We start from the raw sequence: 12,486 nt of genomic DNA, 5'->3' as shown, positions 1-12,486 counted from the left end.
CACACACACTCTTCTATGATTACCTTTTACTGCAAACTTACCATGTACCAAATGCTGACAGTATTCTAGAGCTTTAACCGAATTAACTCATGTGGGGTGGGTCCTGTTAACATTTCTGGCTCCAAAGCCTGGGTCCTGACCTGTTTCTTGACTAAGCTTTATGGCCTCCCTGGGCCTGTGATGCCCATGATGGAGTAGGCAATAAGCTGGATGCTTTGCCTCTTGGCTTATTGATCAATGATTTACCCCCACCCCACTCCAGCAACAACCACGAGACGTCTTATTATCCCCATTTTTCAAAGGAGGAGACCGAGGCTTCCAGAAGGCAGTTCGTCCCTCTCCAAGCCCCTGCTACTGTGGTTGCAGGGGATGGCCACCTCTTGCGGTCTGTCCGTCTGCCATGAGTGTGCATGGTGTCTAGCTTTGGAAAATGGAATTTGGCTGTCACCAAAGAACCATGGCTTCTCCGTGGTGGGCAACCCTAGCAGGACACCCCCAGGGCAGGCATCATAGACTGCAGCTTTAGGGGCCCAGCAGGGGGTGGAGAAGAAGGGATTGTATGCACAGGGCTGAGTCCTCTGTGACAAATGCTAATAGCAGCCACATAGGCAACATGATGCTCCAATAGGACACAGGAGGCTTTAATGAGATACAATTTCTCTGCTTTCCTGCAGTGTAATTCAATTAACAGCCAGGAAAACCTAATTTCTTTTTACAAAGAGGGGTGCAGGGGGAGATTCTCTGGGGACTTGGGAACGGGGAGGGGCTGGGCCTAGAGGCATCATGGAGACCCATGGAGGCCAGCTGCCTCTCATACATAGCTCCTTCCAATAATGCCCCTTCAGGTGGGGAGGGCGAGGCATTTCCCTGGTATCCCACGGGAAGTCCTGTGTCAACCGAGCTAGTCTTGTTCAAAGCTTTACAGCCCCAGCACCTGGTGCAGTGCTTGATATGATGCACGGCCGAACTGGGGCAAGCCTGGAAGAGGCCACAGATCACTTCTGGGACCCCTTCCCTGACACCCCATGTCATTGCAGTTGTCCCTCCGATGGGCATTGAGCATCCCTAGCGCGGTGCCTGTCCTATACTGCAGTGTCCTTGCACCTTGTCTCTGACTGCGAGAATCCCCGAGGCAGAAGCGTCTTTGTTCAGGACCTAGCATGTTTGTGGGAAGCTCCCAAGCACAGGGCACCTCTCCCGGTTCCCCACCAGTGCCCTGGGTCCCCCTGCTTAGGTCCCCAGTTAGACTCACTCCAGGGCAGGGAGGAGCCTTGCTGGGCCTTTGGCACCCAGGCCATTGCCTTACAGCCATGCAGAAATTTCAGTTTTTCTCCTCCTGCTTCTGCTGGGGCCTTCTTGGCAGGCGCCACGGAGGATCCCCCCGCCCCCCCAACTCCAGGACCCTCCTGGGGCAGTGAGCCGAAGGGAGAGGAAATCAATTTCAAAAACAAGACAGTTGTCAGAATCTGATGTAACCGGTTCCCGTCTGTGAAATTACTCACAGGCCGGCTCCTGTCACCCCCGAGGTCCTGCCCAGACCAGCTGCTATTTACATTTTAATTTGATGTGAGAGGCTGATAGATTTTTAAAACACCGCGAGAAGGCTCTGCTTCCTTGCTCGCCCCAGCATCCACAGACTATCCGACCAAGCCCAGGCTTGGAGATGGAGTTCTGGGGCTTCTAGATGCTTGCCTTGCTCCTGCAGCTGCCTTTCTCTGGGGTCCCACTGTAGGGGCTGGGCGGGTGGGGGGGGGGGGTCTGCCTCTGCCCCTGCCCCTTGCAGGTTGCAAAAGCCCTGGAGCATCCTTTGAGAGGAGCTTCACTCTGGGTAAGGAGGTGGCCTGGGGTGATCAGCCCCTACATTACCAGTGAGAAGTGGAGGCTCAGAGAGGCTAAGCGCTTTGTCTCAGGTCACACAGCTGGTAAGTGGCAGGAAAGAGACCAAGCCCCAAGTCCCCTGACAAGTCATCAGCTCCCTCTTCTCTGGTTTCAATCCAGCCTTCTCCTTCTGCCTGATTTTCTCCCACTCTGGGCTGTATCCCAGGAGCAGGGAGCGGGGTGGGGATGACATAGTGCAGATGAATCCTGCGGGGAGTGCAGGAGGAGCCTAGAGACTAGAGTGGGGCTGGGCCAGGCCAGGCCCGGGCTGGGGGCAGGAGTTAGCTGGCGGTGAGTCAGGCTTCCTCCGTCTTGGTCTCCCTCCCTCTCTTCCGCCTGGTGATTGGAGCTCAGCTGGTGTTTCTGACAAGTCCCCAAGTCACCAGGGAGGGAAGATTCAGTTATGAATGCCCAAAGGAGAGGAGCAAAGAAATAGGACGGGAGCACCACTGGCTGTTGGGAGAGGCAGGATAAACTGTGAGAAAGGCATGGAATGTTGCAATTCCCAAGGGGAGCGCGGGGCGCCTCTCCACCCCGTTGGTGGGCAGGAGCCTGTGGTTCCCACTATTCCGATGGCGAAACTGAGGCTTACAGAAGTAAACTGCCCAAGCTCACCCGGCTAGCAAGTGGCAGGGCCAGGACTTGGGCGCCCCAAGGTGCCTATGGTTTTACCCACCATGTGACACAGGCCAGAGAAGAGCAGTAGACAGGGGAGCAGGAGCCAGGGATGGGAGCGCAGAGCCAGGCTTCTCTGGAGAAAAATGCTGTTAATTGCTGGGGGTGGGGATTGGTCTGGGATCCAGGAGACCTAGGGGTTGGGCTATTCTGCTCCCTTGGGTGGGAGGCCTGGGGGAGAGGGTTGAGGAAGTTCTCGGGCCTGGCTTCCTAGTCAAATTGCCTGGAAAGTTAAAAAAAAAAAAAAAACCTATGGCACAATCCCCATGCCCAGAGGCTCTGATTTAATTGGTCCAGGGTGGGTCCCAGCGGCAGTATTCCTTAAGAGCCACCCCCACCTGGGTGATGCTCACACGTGCTCTGGAGGAAGAACCGTGCCTCTCCTCTTCCACCTCCCATTCTACTAGATGCCCTCTGGTCCTTCCTCTGCTGCAGGGAAGACAATCTTAAAGCCAATAGGGTTGGAGGAAGGGCAACAAAGTCCTGTGGTTCTTCACTCTCTCCGAGGAAGTTCACTTTTTCAGGAAGTCCTTCTGAGAGTCTAACTGAAATCCCTTTAGGATCCGCACTGAGCTTTTTGCTAATTAGGATGCTCTGGGCATGCTAAAATGGTTTTCTGGATGTCTCCCCTCTTTGCCCTCTGGGGAAAGGATTTTCTAGGGGACAGCAGATACCCGGAAGGCTCTTGAGAGCTCTACAAACCCACTTGTCAGAGGAGAAGGGAGCCTCTTGGCTCAGAAGCTCTCATCTTTTGTTTCTGAAAGGATTACATGTACCCATTTGAGGTGAGTGGGCCCCTCCTTCCCCCAACACAGCCCACTCCCCTCCCTCCCCCCAAAGGCTTGTGTCTCCTCCTTGTTAACAAGATTGCGACAAGACCAGTAGCCCTGTTTGGCGGTGTGAGATAAGCCGCCACAAAGGGGCATTGTTGGCACGCGGGGTGGTGGGCCTGGGGCGGGGCGGGTGGCAGCATTTTGAGCTCAGCCAGGCAGCAGCTCCAGGCTTCCCCAGGGAAGAGCTGGTTGGAGGGCGCTGAGGGGGGCGGGGGTGCCTTCTGGTGTCTGCTTTGTTTTGTCCCTCCTTAAAGAGCCAGGGCCTTGGCGTTGTTAATTTGATTGCACCCACTTCGGCTTCATGTCTCCCCTGATTAGCCAAGCTCCACCTGAAGCATGAGATGAATTCAAATTGCATGGAAGCAATCAGCTTTGCTCTGAGAGGTGGTGGGGAGATGCCCGGGGAGCCGGGGGCCCATGGGACCCTAGCTGCCCACTGCCTGTGTGCGTGTGTGAAGGGGGTTGGGGTGAGGGTCATGAAGGGTGGGGATCTTTGAGACTCGGACCTCGGACCTGCTTCTGCTCCCGGGTGTGTGTGTGTGTGTGTGTGTGTCTCTCTCTCTCTCCCAGTTGAGACCCTCACATTCTCCAGGCCTTGCTTTCTCCAGCTCTAAAACGGGGTCAGTACTTCTTTTGGCTGCCTGCCATGGAATCCAAGAGCAGACTCCGGGGGTGTCCTCATGTCAGGGTGGGGACCTGCTTCTCCCTTGCCTCTGGTCCTCCTCTCTCCCCAGAATGTTGGGAAAATGATTAGTAATCATAAAAATAGCTAACATCTATTGAATGTTTGTTATCTGCGATGTGCCTTGATTAATGCTTTACGTGAATTATCTCATTAAATACTGCTCCCCCCTCCTCTTCCCTCCGACCGAAGTGAGTGGTATTTTTATTCCTATTTAATTTAAAAAAAATTTTTTTTTTTTTTTAAGATTTTATTCATTCATTCATGAGAGACACAGAGAGGAGAGAGGCAGAGACACAGGCAGAGGGAGAGGTAGGCCCCATGCAGGGAGCCCGACGCGGGACTCTATCCCAGGACTCCAGGATCACGCCCTGAGTCGAAGGCAGGTGCCAAACCGCTGAGCCACCCAGGGATCCCCTTTATTCCCATTTTAGAGATGAGAGAACACTCAACTGTGAAATTACCCTGCACATCAGAATCCTGATGGTAAGGTCAGGACGTAACGCCATGCCATCTTGAGTTACTAGGAAGACCCTTCTGGGAGTCATTGCTGGGTCATTGCTGCCCATACCCTAGAGCAGGGTCCAGCAAAGTTTTTCCGTAAGGGGCCAGATAGCAAACATTTTAGGCTTTGCAGGCCAGAGATCTCTGTTAAGATTACTCAGCTCTGCCCTTGTAGCTCCAAAGCAGCCAGGGACAGTAAGACGGGAAGAGTGGGGGTGGCTGTCTTCCAGCAAAAGTGGCAGCTGGTCAGGTTTGGCCTCAGGCCCACCTTGCTGACCCCGGCTCTAGAATTCCCTACATAGGAGTTTCTGGTTAGGAGCCTGGTTGCATTTAGACAAGGACAGTTGTAGGATGTTGGAAGGGATGACATTTCAGCTGTCAGAGTTCTGGAAAGCATGAAGTTATCGAATAAATCACCAGGCACGGGAATGGTTGTGGGTTGAATTGTGTCTCCCCAAAGACATGTGTCAAGTCCTAACCCTGGTACCTGTGGACGTGACCTTATTTGGAAATCGGGTCTTTGTAGATGCAATCAAGATGTAAGCTAAGATGTCATCTTCCTGGAGCAGGATGGGCCCCCCAGTCAACGTGACTGGTGTCCATAGAAGGGGCAGGCTCAGAGGAACAGTGGTGTGAGGACACACAGGAAGAAGGCCACGTGGGGTGGAGGCAGAGACCGGAGTGGTGCACCTACCACCTGAGGACTGCTGGCAGCCACCTGAAGAAGCAAGGGGCTCCCCTAGAGCCTGAAGGCAGCACGGCCTTGCTGACACCTTCCTTTTGCATTTCTCACCTTCTAGTACATTTCTGGTTTTTTAAGCCAGCTGGTTTGTGGTGCTTTGTTACAGAGGTCCTGGGAAAGTCATACAGGGATCCAGTGAGTGAGAGGGATCTTTGTCCCAAGTGCCAGTGAGGACAACCGTGGAGCTGGAGGGGGCTCCTTGGGGTGGAGGCTGCGTGGACTCTGCTCTACCTGTGCCATGGGGAGCCCACTCCCCGTCACACTCCCACCCATGCTCAGGCTGGCAGTAGGCAAGCAGGTGTGACTGTGCCAGGGCCAAACATACTCCACCCCTACCCCCGACCCCAGGGACAGGCACTCAGCGGGTGCTCCGTGACTACTGAAAACTGAATGAACAGTGGCAGGCCTGGACGCGAGCAAACGTGAACTGGAGAAAATCTCCAGAATCTCAATCCCACCACATCTTGAGACTGCGTAGACCTGAGAGGTCAGACGGAAGCCTGGTACTCCTGGGGCTGGAGGCCCCAAGGCCTAGGCAGGGATGGGGTGGGAGTAGGGCTTGGGGGTCTGCCCACCAGTCTCATCCTTTCTAGCCCAGGACGGGACACCTGCCAGCTACCCAGTGACTTGTGAGTGACCTAAGGGGCGTGGGGATGGTGTCTGGGCCAGCACGCTGCTGTCGGCAGAAATCCTGGTGGAGTGCCAGTCAGGGTCCGGCTGCCTCAGAGCACCCCGTCATCCCACCTGGACCTGACCAAAGTGGACACATCATCTCTCCATTCTCATCTACTGCATTTCTCCTGGTGGCACCATGGTGCTGCTCATCTCGGCTTCAAGCCTTGACTCTTCCCCCTGGCTCCTTGTCCAACCCATCGTCAGTGCCTGGTACTTGTTCCTTCATAATGACTCTCAGATTCCCCCTTTCTCTCCATTCCCTGCCCAGGATCCTAGTGTCACCTGCCACTATATTCACAAGCTCTCCCCTTCATCCCAGGCTGCCACCCTCTCATTAGAGGTTCTCCTCATGGCCTCCCACAGCTTCCTACCCCAGTGCCTTTGCTCATGCTATTCCTTCTGCCCCCTCTTCTTCAAGGCTCAAGTCCCCCTCCCCTAGAAAGCTCTGTCTGACCACATCTGTCCACGCTGGGTTTTTCCTTCCCTGATGTAACATTGCACTTGTAGTGTCAGACCCCTTGGCACGTGATCTTGTCTTACTTCCTGAAGGTTGATTCCAGCTTCCTCGCTAGTCTGTAAGTTCCTTGGGGGCAGGAGTGGTGATTTAATCAGGAAGTGCCTGTTTGCTGCTTGGCTGACTTACCAATCTGTTCTGCCCCTACCATTCAGGAAGGCTTCGATCATCACTGGGGGAGCACATCTGGGCTCCTGACTTAGGGTTTGGAGGTACTGCCTTGGCTCTTTGCTTGCCTGCATTCTCTTCTCCAGTAAACTGAGCCACCCAGTGATAACCTCAGCTCCCTGTGTCTCAGAATGTTTACTGTACCTTTTTCTTGATTAGCATGTGGGATGCACAGAATGCTGTTATTCATCAGATCTGCTGGAGCCGAACATCAGGCAGGCCTTGAATGACACCTTAGAGCCCAGACCCAACTGGAAGCTCTCCTGTGCTCCTGGTCATGGGGACTGCCTGCCACCACTGCCTAACGCCTCGAACAAGGAGATAAGGGCTCAAATGAGCCTGAGGACGAGATGTCCCACTTTCAGACTGGGAGTGGAGGTCACACAGGCAGAGCATTCCTCTTGTCCCTTCAATGAAACCCTCCTCTGCTTGTCAGGGGACCTGGCTGGTCATGGTGAGGAGAAGAGGGGCCAGGGAAGGGGGCTGTTCCACCTGGAGACTTTCATTCTACCTTGAAACCTTGTACAAAGGACCCTTTTGGGGCTAGGTTTGACATGTGATATGATTTGCTCCAATGACACTACTGGTCTCTTGAGATCAGTAAGATCTCCCATGTTTCTTTGGTTCAGACTTGTCTATTTCTATTTTTTTTACATTAAAAAAATTTATTCATTCATGAGAGACATACACACAGACCAGAGATACAGGCAGAGGGAGAAGCAGGCTCCCTGCAGGGAGTCTGATACGGGACTCGATCCCAGGACCCCAGGATCACACCCTGGGCCGAAGGCAGGCACCCAGCCGCTGAGCCACCCAGTTGTCCCAAGAGACCCCCTGAAACTCTGAGGGCTCTGGCTTCTGGAAGTAAGGTCCTGGAACTGGCGACACATGCCCTCCCTGGTCTCCATGGGCTCGGAGAAGGTGGCCCATTTCTTGAGCTCTGCTACTGTCTTAGGGGCTGTGGGAAGGGGAGAGAGGGATTGGGACATCTCTTAGCAGAGGGACAAAGTGAGTCCAGAGAGACGAAGTGATTGACCCAGTTTACTCAGGGTGTAGTGGGGGATACTGAGGCAAGGAAGTGGGACTGCCATCTCCCTGCTTGGGGGCCATCCTGTCCCCTAAGCCATCTATTCACTTTGGTGTCCCTGGGTTCTGCATATGGTAGGGAGAGCCTGGGCTGGCCCATGGCTGCAGACCTCTGGGGGTGTGGTTTAGGGGTGGGGAGAGCAGGACGGAGCCTGACCTGGAGACCGGCTGTGTGTCCAGCCTCTCTGCTCACCCCTGTTTGATGAAGCAGGAGACAAAGTGCTGCTCCTTATTCTATGAAGTCTGAAAATCAATAAGGCCAGAGAGCCAGTGGGATAATCATTGCCATGGAAATCATGGCAGTGGCTCATTCCCTCTTCCTCTCCCTTCCTCCTTTATGAGAGGCCAGATCCCAGGCTTGCAGACCCCCCAGGCTTGGCACAGACCAGAGTGGGGCTCCCTCAGCTGCCCTAAGGCTGGGCAGGTGAGGGTGATTGATGACCAGTCCTGGGGTAGCAAATAAATAATGTGGCCAAGCTTCTTGGCTATGGCAGGGCCAGTGTCAGCCCCAGGCCAGTGCGACTCAGAGGCCAAACATTGTCCTGCTCTGCTGCCTGCCACTGTGCTTTCCTGCCTCCTCCCCTGACTGTTTGCTGATCCAACAGAGGGGCCATCCCATCCACCCCTCAGCCAATCAGGGAGACTCATAGGGCAGAGGGGAGCACCCAGGGCATGACCTGTGGCACCATGTGTGACTGGACTGGACCTAGGGGCTTGGGTCAGTTTGGCCTGTTGTTCCCAGGAAGGCAGGCCAGAGTGGGCAGAGGCCTCTGCTGAGCTGGATGCCAGAGGCAGGCATTCCCACAGAGAGAAGGGAAGACCAGCCCCGCCTTCAAGGAACTCAGGTCTGGTGAGGAGATAGGCCCTACTGCCAGGGACCACAGAGGAAAATCTTGGGCCAGTTGCTTGGTTTCTTCCTGCCTATTTCTTCCCGTGTGCTGAGAGGGCCTCCCAACCTACACATTCAGGCTCCTTCTGCACGCCCTGAAAACAGCCATCCCTCAGGTCTAGGGGCCCTTCCTTGGGAGGACAGATCGGAAGACACTGTGGAAGATCCTAGAAGTTGGGTTGGGGTCTTTGGGCAAGGAATTCTCTGGCATCTGGAATGTGGTCTAGAAAGGGAGTTGTGGGCTCTGGGCAGCGTTTCCTTTGGCCATAGACTCCTTGCCCTGTGGGAGGGGCAGGGGCTGATGAGGGCAGAAGAACATTCTAGAGCAGGAGCCCTAGGCTTTGGGTCTGAGGGAGGTGCTGCTTCTGCCTGACAAGGAAGAATTTCCTTTGGGCAAATCTGAAATTAGGACCACCTGGGTCAAGGGATATGCGGTTGTCTTTCCAAGGCTTTGTATCCTGCCTGCTGTGCTGCACCAGAGGTCAGCCGCGAGCAGGCCATCTTGTCTACCCAGGCCCGGGGCTTCCCCCCTAGTGTGGTCCCCCTCTCTCCTCCAGTCCTCACTAGGCTCCATTCTCCTGTCTTCCAGTGACTCTGCAGCTGGGTGTGTGCTCGTGGAGGGCTCTTGGATCTGGCTTTAATTGGTCTGACATTTTGCTAAACAAACAAATCAAAACTCAGACCAAACAAAGAGCCCTTATGGGTTTAATTGGCCATGGGTTCTGCCTCGGCCCAATCGCTGGAGCCTTTACAAAGTGGAGGAGAGTCTGGGGGATATAACAGAACCTGTCTAATCAGGTAACCTGCGGCATAAGAGGCCCTCGGAGTCCAGAGAGGCACCGCCACGTGGTGGCAACATCAAACACAGCCAGCCCCTTGTACCCCAGACTAAGCAGCCTGGCTTTTTACCTGCCTCTCCGTAAAGCATTCTTTTTGAAGATGGTTTATTTATTTATTTTTCCCTCTGTGCCAATTGGAGGAAGGATTGCTTTCTCCTCCTTTTGGTCATTATCTCTCTCTCTCTCTCTTTGTTTTAAAAGGGAGATAAAAGGTAGCTGGATGTGGTATTTTCTTCTGTTAATTACATTTACTTTTAACCAAGCTCTGGGAGGAGGTCTGCTGTCCTGAAAGGACCATGCACACACTGTCTTGGAAACAGCTAGTGACCAGATTCTAATGCAGGCCTCTTATTGTATGGATGAGAACTCCCGAGAAGGGAAGGGAATGGCTCTTGGATACGTGGCTGGTGAGTCGTGGAGCCAGGACCAACATCTTCTGCCCCTGGGTCTTGCTCTTCCTACCAAACCATGAGTCCCCAGAGGCAAGTTCTGGTCTCAGCTGGGACTATACCACCCAATGACCTTGACCCAGTGCCTTACCTTCTTTAGGAAGGAGCTACTGGCTGCTGACCTCACAGGCTAGGCATAGGAAGAGCTCTACAGACTATGAAGTGCTGACCTAGGATGTAGTATAAGGCTGGGCTATAAGCTCAGGTGATCATGGGCTCAGCTCACACCAACACTCTGGGGGTCAGAGAGCAGTGGAGGCCAATCGGGCCTGGTTGGTTGCCAACAAGGATGTCTGGGGATTAGAAAACCAGCTGCCCACCCTAACATGCCCTTTGCACCCCAAGGCCCTGAGGAAAGGCTCTACATGGCAATTCTGCAAGAATCAGCTCTGGAATTCGGACTCCCACCAGACCCCTTGGGTTCCTGGAACTCCAGTTTGTTGCCTGGTATCAAAAGTCAATGCTACTTAGAAAGAAAATGCTTAGCTTCCAAAGCCCATAAGCACCTGACATTTAATTTTCCCCGTCCATCCTCCTTCAGTCTCTACCAGACTAGACACCTAAACTTCTAGCTCACCAGATGACACTCATGGACTTTCCTCCCTCCACGCCCTTGCTATGCTTTCCCCTCCGGGATGGAATGACATCTGTCGCTGTTGGTTCCTGCCAGAATTCCTGTGTTCTTCGAGTTCCACTTAGACACTATTGCTTTGGTGGAGCTTTTCTTGACACTTCCTCATTCACCCCAAAGTTAAAATTAATTTCTCCATCCCAGATTCTCATCGTATCACCTTGTTTGTAGCCTCGTAAGGCACTTATCATGTTGTACATGATGACTGTTTGAGGTATATGTTTACCTTCTCCTCAAGATTCTAAATTCCCTGAAAACAGGGGCGCCTGGGTGGCTCAGTGGTTGAGCATCTGCATTCGGCTCAGGTCAGGATCCTGGGGTCCCGGGATCGAGTTCTGCATTGGGCTCCCCGCAGGGAGTCTGCTTCTCCCTCTGTCTGTGTCTCTGCCTCTCTCTGTGTGTCTCTTGTAAATAAATAAAAATCTTTAAAAAAATTTTTCTGAAAACCGCAACTCTGTCTTATTCATCACTAGATTTTCAGCACCTAAAATGAAGGATTACTAACAATTATTGCATGTGTATTTGGTGCCACGTATTATATTAATGGCTGTAAGCACATGTCTCATTTAAACCTTTCTGATGAGTCTAAAGCATTATAATCCCAAACTTATTGAGGAGGAAACTGGGGCTTGCAGAGATCAACATCCAAGACTTCACAGCTATCAAGTGGCAGATCTGGGATTTGAACCCATGTCTGTCTGGTTCTAAAGCCTAAGCTCTTAGTCACCGAGTTTCATGGACCTATTTAGTGAGTGTTCAGTGAAGATCTACTGAGTTATCATTGGAAACTGTAGGGATCAATGGTGTAGACACTCCCCAACAGAAGCCAATCACAAATGTCCAGTTTGACACTTGGATGCTTTTTATGATATATGTCCCTTTCTTCTATTTGGCTAAAGTGGGGATTAGGGTCAGTTTGCCTTCTGAGAGTTCACAGAAGTATGAGGTCTTGTGAACAGGGTGGAGTCAACATTTTCTTGAGCGTGCATCGACACAAGCCTTGAAATTGGCTTTGAGGCCTTGCAATGGCAAGTCTTCCCATGGCCAGCTCTGCAAGTGGGTGAGGGGAGCGTTGGTGGTGGTGAGTGTTTGAGATGGAGTAAGGGCTGGCTAGGAATGGCTTGCCCCCGGCAGTCTCAAGGGTGACTCATGCGCCCGGGGCCTGAAGGTTCTTCCCCACCTTCCTATGCTCTTTCAACTGAAGTCAGCTTGGGCAGAGGGAGAAGGCTGAGGGTGAATGAAGAAGGAAAGGGCAGAGCAGCTGCGGGGACGTGCAAGGGGACCAGCTGGGGGTCAGTTACCTAGAACAGGAGGCCTGTGTAGACACAGCAGGAGGCAGAGTGGAGAAAGTTTCTAGAGAAAATTGGGAGCACCTGTGCCCCACCCCAGTGCCCATTCCCAGCTCATCAACATTGTCAGACTGTCACAGGTGCCCCTTCTGGCTCCTCGGGTCTGTGTAGAGTGATTCCAGCTGCTACAGAAGGGCGGTCAGATCCTCCGACCCACAGGCCGTGCCATGCTCAGCCCTCCCATTCCGCCTGCCTTCGGGCCTCAAATGCCCCTGGCCTTGCTCCTCCTGTCCTGCTGGCATTCAGGGTGGCACAGGGGTCCCTGGCATGGCTGGGCAGGTCACTGGGGAGCATGGGGCTGGGATGCAAGGGGGCGTTTGCGACAGAGAAAGCATGTCAGGAAAAGGCCATGTAAGGAGCTCACGCGTGTGAGGGGGTATGAGACGGCACAGCTGGAGGACAGCTGTCGTCGGCTGGGGCTGGTGGCAGGGTAGAGGCTGGGTGAGGAAGCGCTGAGAGACACCGAGTCACAGGCAGCGGGGAGGGGGGTGCGGTGAGTGGGAAAATATGACCTGAGGTGTCTGTGAGACAGAGTAGATGTGAGAGAGGCGTGTGCATGTGCCTTGCTGTGG

At 53.5% G+C, this 12,486-nt stretch overlaps 1 protein-coding gene across 1 annotated transcript in view; it reads right to left on the bottom strand.

Moving 5' to 3' along the window:
• DSCAML1 (DS cell adhesion molecule like 1) overlaps positions 1 to 12,486 on the bottom strand; it is a 344,574-nt gene that overhangs the window by 61,567 nt on the left and 270,521 nt on the right. The gene's annotated exons all lie outside the window — the stretch shown is intronic.

This window comes from Vulpes lagopus, chromosome 10 (assembly GCF_018345385.1).
Source record: "Vulpes lagopus strain Blue_001 chromosome 10, ASM1834538v1, whole genome shotgun sequence".
Classification (NCBI taxonomy): Eukaryota; Metazoa; Chordata; class Mammalia; order Carnivora; family Canidae; genus Vulpes; species Vulpes lagopus.
Note: the sequence above shows the minus strand (reverse complement) of the source record. Positions and strands in the feature narration are given on the sequence as shown.